Source organism: Malus domestica, chromosome 13 (genome assembly GCF_042453785.1).
Source record: "Malus domestica chromosome 13, GDT2T_hap1".
Taxonomy (NCBI): Eukaryota; Viridiplantae; Streptophyta; class Magnoliopsida; order Rosales; family Rosaceae; genus Malus; species Malus domestica.
In genome coordinates, this window is record NC_091673.1 from 39,864,787 (window position 1) to 39,883,012 (window position 18,226).

The window sequence follows — 18,226 nt, forward strand, 5'->3', positions numbered from 1 at the left end:
TTGTGAAGGCTCCCTCTTGTTTGTTTATTTTGATTCATGTATATGTACATATTTGTAACTTATCGGAGATATCAATAAACAAGTTTTGCTTTATTTCAACGTATTGTGTTAAATACACCAAGGCCTTCTTCACGAAGTTCTTTGAATTTTTCCTTTTGTTGAAGCTTGTATGTTGAAGCTTTGTGAGTGAAACATGTAGGTTGAGGTAGTGCTCCCTTAATTTCCCGAGTGAAGAAAACTTCTCGTTTGGAGACTTGAAAAATCCAAGTCACTGAGTGGTCGTGAGACTTCCGAGTATCAAGGTGCAGTAGCATATGGTAGGAGTCCCCCAAGTCTCTTGTCGAGGGAGTTGACGAATGAGGCATTTCCTTTCTAAGTGGTAGCCCAAAACTCCTTCTTCATATATATTTGTTATGAAAGTTGTTAGGCCCAAAGAAGATGAGGCCTAGGCAATTTTTTTTTTTTTGAAATTTTTTTTGAAATTTTTTTTTTTGAATTTTCGAATATTTTAATTTCTGAATTTTTTAATTTTCGAATTTCCAAAATATATATATATATATATATATATTTTTTTTTTTTTTAAAGCTTTGTAGGTGAAGCTTTGGTGTTGAAGTTTTGTAGGTGAAGCTTTTGTGGGTGAAGCTTTTGTGGTGGGTGAAGCTTTTGTGGTTGGTGAAGTTTTGTGGTGGGGGAAGCTTTTGTGGTGGGTGAAGCTTTTGTGGTTAGTGAAGCTTTTGTTGGTGAAGTTTTGTGGTGGGGGAAGCTTTTGTGGGGGAAGCTTTTGTGGGTGAAGCTTTTGTGGTGGTGGAAGCTTTTGTGGGTGAAGCTTTTGTTGGTGAAGCTTTTATGGGTGAAGCTTTTGTAGATGAAGCTTTTGTTGTGGGTGAAGCTTTTGTGGGTGAAGCTTTTGTTGGTGAAGCTTTTATGGGTAAAGCTTTTGTAGGTGAAGCTATTGTGAGTGAAGCTTTTGTAGGTGAAGCTTTGGAGTTGAAGCTTTATAGGTGAAGCTTTGGAGTTGAAGCTTTTGTTGGGTACCATGAATTGATTTTGCTTCACACTATCTTGATCAAGATAGTGTGAAGCTTTTGAGAATTTGTAGTTGTCCTCCATACTATCTTGATCAAGATAGTGTGAAGCTTTTGAGAATTTGTAGTTGTCCTCCATTGATGAAGCTTTGTTGGGTACCACGAATTGATTTTGCTTCACACTATCTTGATCAAGATAGTGTGAAGCTTGTGAGAATTTGTAGTTGTCCTCCATTGATGAAGCTTTGTTGAATTTCCCAATTTTTTTTTTTTGGGAAACTAGAAATTTGAAAATGTGGGAGAGACAACATATACAAATTTTGCTTCCACACTATTGAGCAAGAGATTGTGATGCAAGTCACACCTTGTAGTAGTCGAAGATTTGGATGAACCATATAAATTGAATTTGCTTCAAACAGTCTTGAATTTGCCGCGAAGGTTTGAGAATTGTAGTTACCCTCCATTGATGAAGCTTTTGTTGGCACCATAAATTGGTTTTGCTTCACACTATCTTGATCAAGAGTGTGTGAAGCTTTTGAAAATTGTGGTTGCCCTCCATTGATGAAGCTCTTGTTGGCACCATAAATTGGTTTTGCTTCACACTGTCTTGATCAAGAGTGTGTGGAGCTTTTGAGGATTGTGGTTGAACTCCTTTGATGAAGCTCTTGTTGGCACCATAAATTGGTTTTGCTTCACACTGTCTTGATCAAGAGTGTGTAAAGCTTTTGAGAATTATGGTTACCCTCCATTGATGAAGCTCTTGTTGGCACCATAAATTGGTTTTGCTTCACACTGTCTTGATCAAGAGTGTGTGAAGCTTTTGAGAATTGTTGTTGCCTTCCATTGACGAAGCTCTTGTTGGCACCATAAATTGGTTTTGCTTCACACTGTCTTGATCAAGAGTGTGTAAAGCTTTTGAGAATTGTGGTTGCCTTCCAATGATGAAGCTCTTGTTGGCACTATAAATTGGTTTTGCTTCACACTGTCGATCAAAAGTGTGTGAAGCTTTTGAGAATTGTGGTTGAACTCCTTTGATGAAACTCTTGTTGGCACCATAAATTGGTTTTGCTTCACACTATCTTGATCAAGAGTGTGAAGCTTTCTACGAGTTGTAGTGTTTGCATTGTTATAGAGGGGAAATGTCTGAAGCAGATGCAAGATGGCTGAATAGCTTAATCTTCGTATGCCATGCACTGAAGTTGTTGTTGGCTTGCAATAAGACTTTGTTGGTGACTATAACTCTTGTTGGGCATAAGTGTTCCCCTAGTTGAGTTATCAAGCTTGAGGGGTTTTGATTATTTGTAAATGCTAGGAGTTTACATGTACAAGTTGTACCACTTATCTTCTGGTAGGTGGAATGAATGGTGAGTTGCTTTCATCACTTGGTTGGTGATACGAAGGTGAGTTCCTTCATCACATTTCATCACATTTCATCACCTGGTTGGTGGCACGAGGATGAGTTCCTTCTTCACCTGGTTGGTGGCATGAATGGCAAGTTGCCAAATGATATTAGAGTACGGGTTGTACATTTCATCACCTAGTTGGTGGCATGAATGAGAGTATGGGTTGTACATTTCATCACCTGGTTTGTGGCATGAAGATGAGTTCCTTCTTCACCTGGTTGGTGGCATGAGTGGCAAGTTGCCAAATGATATTAGAGTACTGGTTGTATATTTCATCACCTGGTTGGTGGCATGAAGGAGAGTACGGGTTGTACATTTCATTACATTTCATCACCTGGTTGGTGGCATGAAGGAAAGTACAAGTTGTGCATTTCATCACCTGGTTGGTGGCACGAAGATGAGTTCCTTCTTCACCTGGTTGGTGGCATGAGTGGCAAGTTGCCAAATGATATTAGAGTACGGGTTGTACATTTCATCACCTGGTTGGTGGCATGAAGATGAGTTCCTTCTTCACCTGGTTGGTGGCATGAGTGGCAAGTTGTCAAATGATATTAGAGTATGGGTTGTACATTTCATCACCTGGTTGGTGGTATGAAGGAAAGTACGGGTTGTACATTTCATCACCTGGTTGGTGGCACGAAGATGAGTTCCTTCTTCACATGGTTGGTGGCATGAGTGGCAAGTTGCCAAATGATATTAGAGTACGGGTTGTACATTTCATCACCTGGTTAGTGAGAATAAGGGCAAGGTGTCGAGGCATATTGTAGCAAGTGTCGAAGACACAAAGTATGTTGAACCCTTTCGAAGCACAGTTGGCTTATGTATAGATGTGTTGGAATATATGAAGTTTATGTATGAATGTGTTGGCATGTATGATGTTTATATATGAATGTGTTGGAATGTATAATGTTTATGTTGATTGATATGAGTGATGCTTATGAATGTTTTGCTATGCATGAAGGGATCCATGTTTTTGATATGTGAACCATGTTGGTTGTAACACTTAGTATCACATACTTTGTGTCAAAGTACGCATGTTGAAGCTCTGAGTTGGAGTATAAGGGTAGGTCAGCGTAGACCAAGTGTTCCAAGGCTAGGAACGCAAAAGACTCAGAAGAAGTTGTCTGAATTCCCTCTTATTTAAATATTTACCGAATGGCTTGTGTATGCCTTCTTATAATAGCATTTCCTTCAGTACCTAGATCTTCACTTAGAAAGAGTGAGGCTTGGCCCCATAGTCATAATAATCGACGGTACGTTCACCCCTGGTTGTCTTGATACGAACTTTTATCCCTCTTGTTGTAATGGACTTGCTAAGAGTAAAAATCCTTCCTCTTACCAAGAGACAGATACGTTTAATGACTTAACGAGTAGCTAAATGAGGCAGGAGATGATGCAATGGGTGTCTGAATGGCCAATATCTTCTCACTTGGTAGAACTTGACTTTCACTTCCCATTTGTTGATAGGGGTTAACCATATGGGGGTTCCCTTGGTATGTCCTTGCTTCGGCAGAGACGTGGTTGTAAGCCTGTGCCATCACCTTAGAGTAAGTCTTCCAAGTGTTGGCATTGATCATGTACTTGAAGAAACAATCACGTAGGCCTGCCGTGAAGGCCTTGAGGGCGGTCTTGTCATCTGCCTCAGCGCAGCGAGAATACTCATGGCTGAAGCGACCAGCATACTCTCGTAGTGACTCGTCCGGCTTCTGGCGAATAGTGTACAAGTTATCAGTTTAGAGCTCCGCCAGAGAGGGTGGAGGGGAAGAGAAGACATTGTTCTTCGTCGGTGTGCATCCGATATGCCATGGTGGACTCAAAAAGGTTAAGGTGTTCAATTGGGTCCTTCCTTCCAGTATAGAGTTGTAAACCAAGCTTTTGTTTTGTCTTTGCTTGAAGGGGGTGTCGAGGATCCTTTTTGTGAGAGGGCCAGGTTGAAAGAAATTTTGTGAAAAACATGTTCATTTGAGCAACATCTATGGCATGCATTTAACATTTAAAGGCAGAATCATGCTTGTATGCACTCAAAACAAAACATTACCCATGAAATTCAAAGCCTAGTAGAAAGGTGAACCAAGACTCAACTCAAGAACGAAGTGAGTTAAGAGATTTTATACCTTTGTTGATTCCTCTTTGCATAAGCAAAGGCTAATCACCCAAGGAGAGGGCCTTCATTCCTTGCTTCTTAGATCCATGGATTTCTTGGATGAGGATGGTTGAAAGGATTCTCCAAGTTCCTAAAGTTGAGAACCTCTAATTTTTCCACACCAAGGAAGGACTTGAAGAAGAGATGAGTGACCTAGAGGAAGTAAGATTGCTAGCTAAAATCCTCTAGGGTGGCCGGCCTCTTAGAGAGAAAGGGAGAGACATTGTGTTCTCATCTTTTCTCTAAAAGAAACCCTAATGAAGAAAAGGCTATAAAGTCATATTTATACCTACCTTCATTAGAGTGGCAAACTTGTAATAAGTCCAAAACCCACTCCTTTATCAATATGGCCGGCCATAGGGTGTTATTGGGCTGTTTGGGCCTTTGTGAATATTTAGTCATTAAGTTGTCATACAACTTAAGTCAATGGGCTTGACCTTTGAAGCCCATTGGGCCTTGAGGCCCAAGACTAACCCGAGGTCTTTAACGAACTTTATTCGTTTGATTAATTAACATATTAATTAATCCTTGCCATAAATAATTAAACCATTTAATTATCCTTACTCATCTCCGTTGTTTCTTCAATCTCTACCTTACACGGTGTACGATCTATTAGGTTCCTTTTAGCGAGGCAGTAGGCGATTAGAACTCTTTCAAATCGATTGTGAATTGAAACTTACTTTCAATTCTCCCTTTAATGATTATACACGTTTAGGGCTTCCACAAACTATGAGTGACACCTAGCAGTATGTCATGGTTACCCAAGCTAATCAAAAGAGGTGGAGAACCTATTCAGTTTAGGATTACAATGCAATACGGTCTTTCTCTAATACAATACTCTTGACCACATTGTTTGGTTTGATAGTTTAATCATGTCTACTATCCAATGTGATTCATTTACTTATATGATTACCTTGAATGTGATTTGGAACGACTTCCTAAATCTCATTCATACTTTGGCCAGAGATTCTTAATCATATCATAGAGTATTCTCCCTCAAACGGTTTGAAGGTTAGAGATCCCTTGTTGCGCATTCACTTGCCTCCATGGCTAAGTGACTTAACCCTAACTATGCCGTGGACACCCTCTGACAGAGTGACTTTGACATAGTCAAAGATCAAGGACCTAACCACAAGACAACTATGATGCCTCAGGTCAAAGGACTACTTTGCATTATCCTAACCATGAGTTCTCATGTGACATGAGTATGAGAACTCCTCGTTGATCGTGTTTAGTGGACTCATTCTCTATTGAGCAACTACATGCTTGTCTTGGTGTCAATCACACCAATGACTTGAGAGCAGTCACTCTTCCTGAGAGAAGACACAGCACAGACTGATCTTAACGGACTGTCAATGCCCAATTGGCAATCCTATGATCAGGAATGTTTAGGATATGTATACGAAAGAGAATGATCTCATGAATCTAACTTCTTTAAATTACATTCTCCTAATTACATATTCCTTGGACTTATCGTTTAAGCATATAACATTTATATGAGACGGCTTAGAACAATAATCTTTGCCCTTGATATTAAACTAGATTAGTTTAACATGTGAAATGTTCGTAAAGTATCATCATATGATTGGTTTTAGGGCACATTTCCAACAATCTCCCACTTGCACTAGAGCCAATCAGCTTGGTCATCAATGATGATACCTCTTCTGTAGTCATTTCAAAAATGGCTGAGTAGTAGGCCTAGACAATGGATATCTAAATGTTAGAAATGTGCCCTAAAACCAATCATATGATGATACTTTACGGATATTTCACATGTTAAACTAATATAGTTTAATTTAAAGGGCAAAGATTATTGTTTGAAGCCATCTCATATAAATGTTATACGCTTAAACGATAAGTCCAAGGAATATGTAATGGGGAGAATGCGATCTAAAGAAGTTAGATTCATGAGACCATTCTCTTCCGTATACATATCCTAAACGTTCCTGATCATAGGATTGCCAATTGGGCATTGACAATCTGTTAAGATCAGTACGTGTTATGTCTTCTTTTATGGAGAGTGACTGGTCTCGAGTCATTGGTGTGACTGACACCAAGACAAACATGTAGGTGCTCAATAGAGAATGAGTCCACTGAACACGATCAACAAGGAGTTCTCATACTCATGTCATATGAGAACTCATGGTTGGGATAATGCAAAGCAGTCCTTTGACCTGAGGCATCATAGTTGTCTTGTGGTTAGGTCCTTGATCTTTGACTATGTCAAAGTCACTCCATCAGAGGGTGCCATGGCATAGTTGAGGTTAAGCCACTTAGCCATTGAGGCAAGTGAATGCGCAACAAGGGATCTCTAACCTTCAAACTGTTTGAGGGAGAATACTCTATGATATGATTAAGAATCTCTGGCCAGAGTATGAATAAGATTTAGGAAGTCGTTCCAAATCACATTCAAGGTAATCATATAAGTAAGAGAATCACATTGGATAGTAGACTTGAATAAACTATCAAACCAAACAACGTTTAGGATATGTATACGGAAGAGAATGGTCTCATGAATCTAACTTCTTTAGATCGCATTCTCCCAATTACATATTCCTTGGACTTATCGTTTAAGCGTATAACATTTATATGAGATGGCTTCAAACAATAATCTTTGCCCTTTAAATTAAACTATATTAGTTTAACATGTGAAATGTCTATAAAGTATCATAATATGATTGGTTTTAGGGCATATTTCCAACAATCTCCCACTTGCACTAGAGCCAATCAGCTTGGTCATCAATGATGATACCTCTTCTGTAGTCATTTCAAAAATGGCTGAGTAGTAGGCCTAGATAATGGATATCTATATGTTATCCATAGAAGCAACCTTGAGAATAACGACGTCACCATTATACATGATTCTTAATCATGTGGTTTAGTCTCTCATTTGAGTTCGGATCATGATGAGACCTTGATTCCCTGGCTTGAGCTATCGCCCCATTAGTGTCATAGTGTCGGTACACTAGAGACACTTTTTGGTTGGAACCGAAAAGAGAGTTCATGAATGAACTTTCTCATCCAAACAACATTGTTGTAAGCTTCTATATGGCAATATTTTTGCATTCACACACACTAAATTCATTACTTTTAATGTTTCCATCCAAATATCTCTTTAGTCATAATAAAGAGATATCTGATTATCTCTTCATTTATAATGAAGAAACATCGAATGATGGATTAGATTCATAATCTAATACATTTACGCTTCCATTACGTTACTCTAATTCTTCATCATTCTTGAGGAATCCATCCTTTATTATTTCTCAAATCCTTAAGGATTCACTTGACAGTTGCCATGGTTCTGATCATGGGCTTGCATTGATATCGTCTTGTATCGATCTTGGTACAACTCATATCAACGTTTTTCATACAATATGAAATACGTAAGTCACCTTTCTACGTATGCATAAAGGATTCTATTTATGCATTATGTTTCTTTAGGAGTCAAAAGGGTACATTCCCTTTGAGAAGAGCAACTTCCTAGTCTCACTAGAGTTGTCATTCTGATTGAAGTTTATCATCATATGAGAAACTTCCTAGCATCTTTTGTCTATCATTAGGGCTTGATATAATCCAATTATATCCTGAAATCTATCATTATAGATTTCCATCCCATGTTTATAGACTATGTCTCCCATATACATTCTATCGTTATAGAATGTTTAAATTCATAACTTTAACGAAGAAGTATTCTTTTCATTTCCAAAATTAATATATCATATATGTACATATATATATATATATTCAAATTTAGGAACATGATTAACTCCCACTAATCTTTTGTAAACCTAGTAAACAAAAGATTCATTTACATCTTTATGAGAAATCAAACGATTTGATCTTTCTCTCATAAGACGCTTATAGCTCCCACTAGCTTGCTAAGATTCATGATGGATGGATCTCTACAACTTACATGTCTTGTGATTCATAGTTTTAGACATATATTATCAAGACTATCTTAATAATGGTTTCGGAAACCCATATTATGTCCAAACATTGAATCACCATTTAGTTGTAGCTAGCAATCTTTGAATTAATTGAAACCAAGACTATGTCAAAGATGGTTTCTTCCAAGTCAACCATTCTTTTTTATTGTAGTCACCTTAAGCTACCAATTAGCTATGAAGGTTTCATTATTTCGGGTCAAATGGTACTTTACCATTTCCTTGAGTATATGTTGTTTATACACTCAATGTAGTCATAAGGATTTTCATTCTTATTTCTTTCGAATTAAGAGGTGTAACTCTATGACATAGTCATAAAGTTCAAACCATTCAACCGAGATAGTTTATAAATCCTTCTCGACTACCTTGGAGCATGGGGTGTAGGAACTAGGTTGTTATATTTGTTGATTATCATCTTGTCTCTCAAAGAACCCATTCTTTGAGTTCTATCTCTCGTTCATTTGCGCTTAGGCAAATCATATTGTAGGATTACAATGAACTACCCAACAAAACAACATTTGTTAGTTGGTTTATAGAAGTGACATCCAAAGGTTAATTTAAGGATATCCACAAGATAATTCTCAAACAAATATTGCTTATTAGCACACAACCCCAAATCTTAACATGATTAAGATTTGTCTTTCTTTCCAACTACATCCTATGGAGTCATGAAAATTTTGGAAGATCTTCTAATTGACAATCATATTGTCTTAGAAGTATATATCCTATATATATGGGTAATTGATAACATCCAACAAACTAAATCTTATTCGAGTTCGTTCTTCTATTAATGGAGAAATCCATTATCATATGATGCTTCTTTCCTTGATATCTTTCAAGGAAACTGTTCTAAAGTGTTACCTTTCCTTGGATCAAATCTAAGGAGGTAAATACTTTAGACATCTTACTCATCAACTTACATTTCTTGAATTCTTTGAAACCTTTTGCAAAGTATTCGGACTTGTGTTTATTCAAAATAAATGATTGTCCAACCGAGAGCGATCTTCGGTGAATGTCATACAACATGAGTAGTATTGTGTTGTGGACAAGTGCCACCAACATCTAAGTGAATTAACCTCAACAACTTTGTGATTCTTTCTTCCTTTCCAAAAGAATAAAGATTCAAACATTTTGCCTCTATACAATTTTACCAAGAAGGCATTGGATCCGGATCTAACGATCCAAAGCATCCATCTATGACCAACTCGTAATTTATGTTTTAAAGGTATCACAACTCAGTTAGGATTAGTCACTACCTTGCAACCTTTTGGGTTTTCAGCATCGTTATATTCTAAATAGTTAACACTACCATATCATCTCTACTATAGAGATAATCAATTAGATTACAATAATCTAATCATTCATTAATAAAGAACAATGTTTTGTCAAACAAAACATTCATCCATCTCTCATAGTGACGGAATTAAGTTCCTTAAAATTGGAATGTAAAGACAATCTTTGGTTTTTCCAATTTCTTTGGTAGTTCATATGAGGAAGTAAGTACGATCTGCTTTCGCAGAGATCTACATTTGATTCACGTTCCGAATGTGAAGTACTTTATCTTCTCTCATTAATCTTCTACTTCTTATTAGCCACACTTTTACAACGATTGTAAAGCATAGTTACTAATACGGAATCAAGCATTCAAGTAGAAGAACCAACTGTTTTGAACTTTTCAAGAACAATTTACAACACCCTCGAAAGGTGTGTTCTTGACACTTGCAAGACATTTCTTGCAAATACCCCTTTCAATGTCCATCCTTTCATAAAGAAAGTTTGTTCCCTTGGAGTTATTTCCCCTTCTTCATTTGACTTCTCCTTTGACTATAATAGTCATGGTCCCTAAACTTCCACTATCTCTTTTGAAACTTATTTCAATTGTGTTATACACATCAAATGATTTGAAGAGCGTGTGGTTATTGTTCACTATATAGTTTACAATAAACTTAGTGAACCATTTGGATAGGGACACAAAGGTGAAGTCCTTGCCTAGTTTCCGTCTCTAGAAGTGGTTTAACACTTCAACACTCAATGATTCAAAATCATCATAAGTCCATGTTGATGGACTATTTTTGTCAACCAACCATTATGTTTAAACATAATTACAAACATTCAAGAGTTGTTCAAGGCAACTCTCATTTCTTCATACAACAATTTGTAAGTGAAGAATCATGGCACACAAAGTGTCCATGTCCTTGTGCTTACTTCTTAAGTTCCTTGTTCATGTAACAAAGAAACGAGCACTAATGTTTGCGTTAGCTAAGGGTTGTTCAAAGCAACTCTTATTTCTTCATATAACAATTTGTAATTGAAGATTTATGACATTAAAAGTGTTGTCCTCTTTATGATAGACTCATCTAACATGTTCTTCCAATGATACATTATCAATAGGAAGATTGTGAGGATGAGATTACTAAGGTACATATACAAGCCATTATAGACAATCTATGAGATTGTAGTACCAAGTCCGGAAACTAAAGCTTTCGGCTTTTCTTTGTCAAGTTTTTGTATAGCGTTTGCAAATATATTGGTAAACAAATACATAACAAATATAAATTGATTTTAAGCCATTTGATCCGGGTCTTTAAATCAAATAGCACCACCCACTATTTTTGGCAAATTCCATATCCCTCATTGGAATTCGAGAGTTTTGGAGGAAACTCTTAGTAGGGTATGGAATCCTGAGTGTAAGCACGCACTTTGTACTCCCCCATGATAGGGTGAAGTCGGTGTACGAGTCACAAACGATCGGAGCCTACCACGGTGGAAAGCCACGAAAGAGTGTTCAAAGCACTCTCACGCTTATCAACTTAATAATGGTTTGGTTGAGGGTTTTAGGTCTAATCACATATAAGCATGCATTTTAATCTTATTAAAACAATTTGGTCGTATTACAACTATTAGTCCATGTGATTGATTTAGTTGTATATAATACTCCCACTATGCTTATAAAACGGTTTTTAAAGCAAAAGTATATGGTACTACTAACATAAGGTTTGCATTCATTAATGGACTATATAGTTGCCTTAGGGCCTTAGGATGACTATGAACCTTTGATTAGATCCAACACGAGCCTAGTGTTGAATCTCGGTCTAGGGATGGTGATTGATTTTAGTTACGCGTTTAATCATATTAAGGCGTGTTTTTCCTATTGGGCGTTGGACCCAACTACTCCAATTTCATGCATATCAAATAAAACAAGAAAGGAGTACTTCAAAGTAAAGAAGAGCTTATTCTCTTTTACAACATTTGATCAAAACAAATTACCTTAAAGTAAATAAGAGCTTATGCTCTTTTACAACATTTGATCATATCAAATTACAACCAAAATCTAATCTACACATTCCCATGGTTCAAACAAATTTGAGACGACCTTTCACATAGCTCAATTATCGTAGGCTTAGGTTCACAATCACCCTTTCTTTAATTAATTAACGCTTTAACTAATTAAACTTGAATGCAACATTTTCATTTGGTTTTTGTTTCCATAGAATTGATTTAAATGGAGCTAAATGAAATGAAAATCCAATTCTCATTTAAAGATACAAAACTATTTTGTTCTCAACTAATTTGGGCCAAATGCAATAACCACAACGTTTTGGGCTATGTTGCAAAACACAAACTTTTGAGGTCACTTTGTAAGAACACAAAAGTCCACTACTTCATGTAATTACAACTAGAACCCAAAAATTTCATCAAATACAAAAACTTCATTAAAGGAGCAAAACAATTTGTCCTTTAGTGTTTTTGGGCCTTTACGTAAAAACGTAAACTTTCGGGTTAAAGTAGAAATACACAAAAGTATCAAAATTTTATGTAATTGCATAAAAGCCCCAAAAGTACCCTATTTTAATAGGGTGACCGGTTGGTGAGAGTGAAAAAAGGAGGGGGGAAAAGGTTTTGGTGAAAAATTCAAAATTTGAAAGTGTTTTGTGCAAGTGGATAGGTAGGTGAGGAAAAGTTGATTGAGATGGATTGTAAGAAAAATGTTTTGTCAAACAATAAAGGCATAAATCATCCATCACCAATCATCCATCACCAATCAATAATAAACCAAAACTTTATTCAAAGCAACAAACATATTGAATCAAAACACCAAAACTTTTTGTTCTTGGTAAGAACATCAAGAACATTGAAGAACACACATGAAAACTCATAAGACCTCCATGAATGTTTTCACTCAATAAAATTCAAAATTTCACTACTCAAAAGGGGGTTAACATCCTAGGGTACTTAGGGGTTCCAAAAGTCACCTTAAAACACTTTTAACAAGACAAACAAGAACCCAAAAAACCACCCTTTGGATTTGGCCGAATTTCCCCAAAAACATGGCACCAAATTTTAGCTCCAAAATTCATGCTCATATGAACTACATCTACAACATTTGAGATGGCAAATTTTCTAACAAAATTTACATTCAAAGAAGCAAGAATAAAGCTTGTAACAATTACAACATTCAAATCAAAGACTATGAACTACAAAACCCAAAAGGATTCACCAACTACTAGACCTAGGCTCTGATACCACTTGAAGGAAATTTTGTGAAAAACATGTTCATTTGAGCAACATCTATGACATGCATTTAACATTTAAAGGCGAAATCATGCTTGTATGCACTCAAAACAAAACATTACCTATGAAATTCAAAGCCTAGTAGAAAGGTGAACCAAGACTCAACTCAAGAACGAAGTGAGTTGAGAGATTTTATACCTTTGTTGATTCCTCTTTGCATAAGCAAAGGCTACTCATCCAAGGAGAGGGCCTTCATTCCTTGCTTCTTAGATCCATGGATTTCTTGGATGAGGATGGTTGAAAGGATTCTCCAAGTTCCCAAAGTTGAGAACCTCTAATTTTTCCACACCTCGAAAAAAAGTTTTAAAGTGCTGCTTGTTGAAGAAAGGGTCCAAAACATAGAATTCGGCCCTAAATATTGCTTGAATTTTCCCTTCGTGTCTAAAAGCTGATTTCTGCAATCTAAGTGAATTCTAAGTTTCAATTTCATTACTTTACTTGCTATTGCTTTAAGAACGATTGTTATCCTTATCCTTCATTTGTTAGCCATCACCCCAAGCCCCGTTACAACCCTTAACTTCATCTTGAGTGTCATGCGTTTCAATATGTGGAGTTTGAAATTGATATGAGCATATGGTGTCACTGGTTCTCGCATCTAAGTAGTAGCATTCCATTCATGAGATCATATCTAAACATGCTTATTAACTCCAGAAATTGCTTTCTTTGTGATACATATATGTGAGCGTTCGTTTTCATATCTACATCAATCTTCTCACATATAACTAGTATAGGGTGTGTAGTTAGAAAATCTGAGTGAAAATTGAGTACATATCTTGTAAGGAATTGAGTGATTTCTCTAAGGCATGTTACTACATCAAAAACATTATTTTAATCGATTAATTGTGAACAAGTAAGTGGTGACTATGATTAAGTACGTGCTTAAGTGTGAAGATGACTCAAATTTGTGGGGATAATAATTTTTAACATGTCATGTGCATTGGAAATCCCTGAGGCAAATGTTGGAAGGTTTAGGTTGTGTTTTTTTTTTACTTTGTTTCGTTTTATCTCTTTGTTTTGCTTGAGGACTAGCAAAAGCTAAGTGTGGGGGAATTTGATAGGAGCATATTTATGCGACTTAGTTGGCTTGTTCTTGTGCATTTATGTCGTGTTTCCTTAGTTATTTTAATGTTTAAAGTCATTTTCGTGTGTTTTCAGATTTTATGGACAAAGTAGGCAAGAAGATGCATTTTGGAGCATTTTGGAGCAAAATGGAGCTTGGAATGCATGTCACATATTTGGGCCAAAGTGGATGGACGAATTTGAGAACTAAAGAGGCCAAGAATGTGAAGAATTATGGTCCAAAAGATGAAGAACTCAGCCCAAAAATTTGTCACCCCAACTTGCCTTCATTGCCATGCAAAACAACATAGAATTCCCTTTGGATTCCCATGCCATGCTTGATCACTCTTGTCCCCTACATAATTTCTGATTTCATGCTTCAATTCATTTAATTATTACACTTAATTGCTTGATACCTCTTGTTCCCTTCACCCACAAAATTTTATACAACTTTCACAACCATAACATGCACCAATTGATGCTCCATCATTCACATTTGGAATCCCATGCCTTGTGTACCACATGTTGCTGCACCTTTGACCCATTTATTGACACATTTTCACCTCCCTTTCCATCTCTATGCAATGTACACAATCATTCATGCCCCCTAGCTACAAGACCACTCCATTTTACCCTTCACACTTTGCATCATCACTTCATTTTCACCCTTGGACCATTGCACACCACATACACTCTTTGCCGTGCATTCTCCCTAGCCTAACCTGATTCTCTAAGGTTTTTGGGGCCTATATATACATGTTTACACCCCTTGGCAAAGGGTTCACACTCTCATATTCACCATTCATCACAGAAATTCGTCCATACTCACCCTAGGTAGCAAAACACCCCAAAAACACCATTCTAGTGCCTAGAAAACATAACAGCCACTCCACCTTCTTCCACCCTCTTTGCCTAGTTCTCCACCACCCTCCAACCCTCAAACACTCCTCCACACTTACCCTAAACCTTTCCATACCATTCCCCATCCATTCTACATCATAAAACTACCCAAAAATCCGTCCACAAAGCAATCTGCCGCAAGCAAGCAAAGGAGAATTCTTGGATGCACTTGCTACCCAAGTTGGAGCATTTTAGGTGTTTTCTTTCCTTTGATTTTAATGTCTAATTTTATGTATCTTTGCTTTGTGAGTATGAGGAACTAAACCCCTCTTAGTTAGGGGGTGATTCGAAACCATGTTCATACTTGCAATATGATTTGATTACATCCAGTTGTGATTCATAAGTTGTGAATTCAATTTATTTATCCGATCGTATAAAAAATGATTTGTGTATGTTGGTTGAGAGTGCACGCTTAATTTTCATGCATGAATTTAACGCTAGAATATAAGGGAGTTTCACCTAATCGTTATGAACTTATATTCACAAGTAGTGAAGGTTGCTAGTCACAATCACGTTAAGTAAATTCTTGGCATAAGTTTCATGCAAATCATAGTAACGAGTGCCTCGTCAATGCTTATGTTTTTCATAGAACTTAATGATTCTTGCTTGTATCTCTATTATGCAATTCATGTAGGGAACTTGTAGGGAATGTTTTGGGTTGTCGTATGCAATCATCCAATCCAATAACTTGTGGAAAAACTGAGGGTTAATTAGTGCAATTCACGGTTAATTTGGGGCGTTGAGTATTCATAGCTTATCGAAAAGCAACTGGAAATCGTTTTGTATGCAAGTGTGACATGTGTGGAGAAGAACCTCCTAGCTAGCGTTCCATCCATAAGTTTCATTCAAATTCATTTTACAATCTGTTTTGATTCACTTAAATTTGTCTAAGAATTTGTTTACTTTGTTCTTGTCTTAATTTAATTATTTTCGTCCAAAATCAACCCCATCTTATTTCTTTGAGTCATATTAATTAGAACTTGTCTTAGATTATGTTTTTAAGTGTTTTAGTTCATTAGAAAACCAAAATTCGTCCAAGTTTGTGTTAGAGTCCCAAAACTGCCCAGATTGTGTGTTTAAGGTAGTTTTGAGTGTTTAGGGGCTGTTTTGAGTCTTTTGGTTTGTTTTAGTGTTTTAAAGTATAGTTTTGCATTCTTTGAGTCTAGTTAGTGTTTTAAACTTTGTTTTTACGTTTTCAAGTCAGTTTCCAAGTGATTTAGCAATCCCTCCTAATCCCCGGCCTAGAACGATCCCTACTTACATACTTTACTACAATTGATAAAAAGAGGGTTTAATTTGTGTGCTTATATATTTCGCATCAATGAACTTTATTCGTTTGATTAATTAACATATTAATTAATCCTTGCCATAAATAATTAAACCATTTAATTATCCTTACTCATCTCTGTTGTTTCTTCAATCTCTACCTTACACGGTGTATGATCCATTAGGTTCCTTTTAGCGAGGCCGTGGGCGATTAGAACTCTTTCAAATCGATTGTGAATTGAAACTTACTTTCAATTATCCCTTTAGTGATTATACACGTTTAGGGCTTCCACAAACCATGAGTGACACCTAGCAGTATGTCATGGTTACCCAAGCTAATCAGAAGAGGTGGAAAACCTATTCAGTTTAGGATTACAATGCAATACGGTCTTTCTCTAATACAATACTCTTGACCACATTGTTTGGTTTGATAGTTTAATCATGTCTACTATCCAATGTGATTTATTTACTTATATGATTACCTTGAATGTGATTTGGAACGACTTCCTAAATCTCATTCATACTCTGGCCAGAGATTCTTAATCATATCATAGAGTATTCTCCCTCAAACGGTTTGAAGGTTAGAGATCCCTTGTTGCACATTCACTTGCCTCCATGGCTAAGTGACTTAACCCCAACTATGCCGTGGACACCCTCTGACAGAGTGACTTTGACATAGTCAAAGATCAAAGACCTAACCACAAGACAACTATGATGCCGCAGGTCAAATGACTACTTTGCATTACCCAACCATGAGTTCTCATGTGACATGAGTATGAGAACTCCTCATTGATCGTGTTCAGTGGACTCATTCTCTATTGAGCACCTACATGCTTGTCTTGGTGTCAATCACACCAATGACTCAAGACCAGTCACTCTTCCTGAGAGAAGACACAGCACGTACTGATCTTAACGGACTGTCAATGCCCAATTGGCGATCCTATGATCAGGAACGTTTAGGATATGTATACGAAAGAGAATGGTCTCATGAATCTAACTTGTTTAAATTACATTCTCCTAATTACATATTCTTTGGACTTATCGTTTAAGTATAACATTTATATGAGATGGCTTAAAACAATAATCTTTGCCCTTGATATTAAACTAGATTAGTTTAACATGTGAAATGTCCGTAAAGTATCATCATATGATTGGTTTTAGTGCACATTTCCAACACAGGCCTAGGTTGGTTCCAGTCATGTATCTCAGCCTGACGTTCGGCCTTCAACTTGTTTACTTCCTCAAGGAGCTGTAGGAAAAGGGGGTCATGAGTGGAGTTATGCACCACTGGAATTTTCTTTCGTAAGTCTCCATCGCCTCTTGGAAGTAGGAAAGTTTGAGCATGGGCATGTGGTTTTTTCTTGGACTCGCCGTACTGACTTCTAGGGCGAGTCTATCAGAATACCTCAGAGTCCCCCGTACCTTCATGTTCCTCTGGGACCTGTCGTTCTTTCCCTAGATTGGAAGCTGGCCTGGGTCGTGGGAGGGGACCGAGTATTTCAGAAACCCTTGGGTCATTGATCTTCGAGCATATGAGGAGGGGATTCTCCTGACTTTGCTTTAGGAAGTCTCGGCAGTCACGATAAACGACTTTCGATCCTTCCAACCCTTCTGCAAGGAGGTGTCTTCCTCCACTTCTTCTACTTCGGGTCGAAGCATCTAGGTTGAGAGAAGTCTCATGTCGAATGGAGGTGACGCTCCGTGTTGGGAGGCACCCAGATGATGGTTGATGTCCACAAGGGCAACGAGCTCGCGTGTTTGAGTGCGCCTAGTTTCGTGGAGCGTCTCAAAGAGCTTCTCATACTGCTCTTGGAGGACCTCATTCTTCATTGCTATCTTGTTGTTCTGAGCTTCTAGCTCATCAACCTTAGCTTAAAGAGCAATCTTTTTTCCTTCCTTCTTTCATTGCTT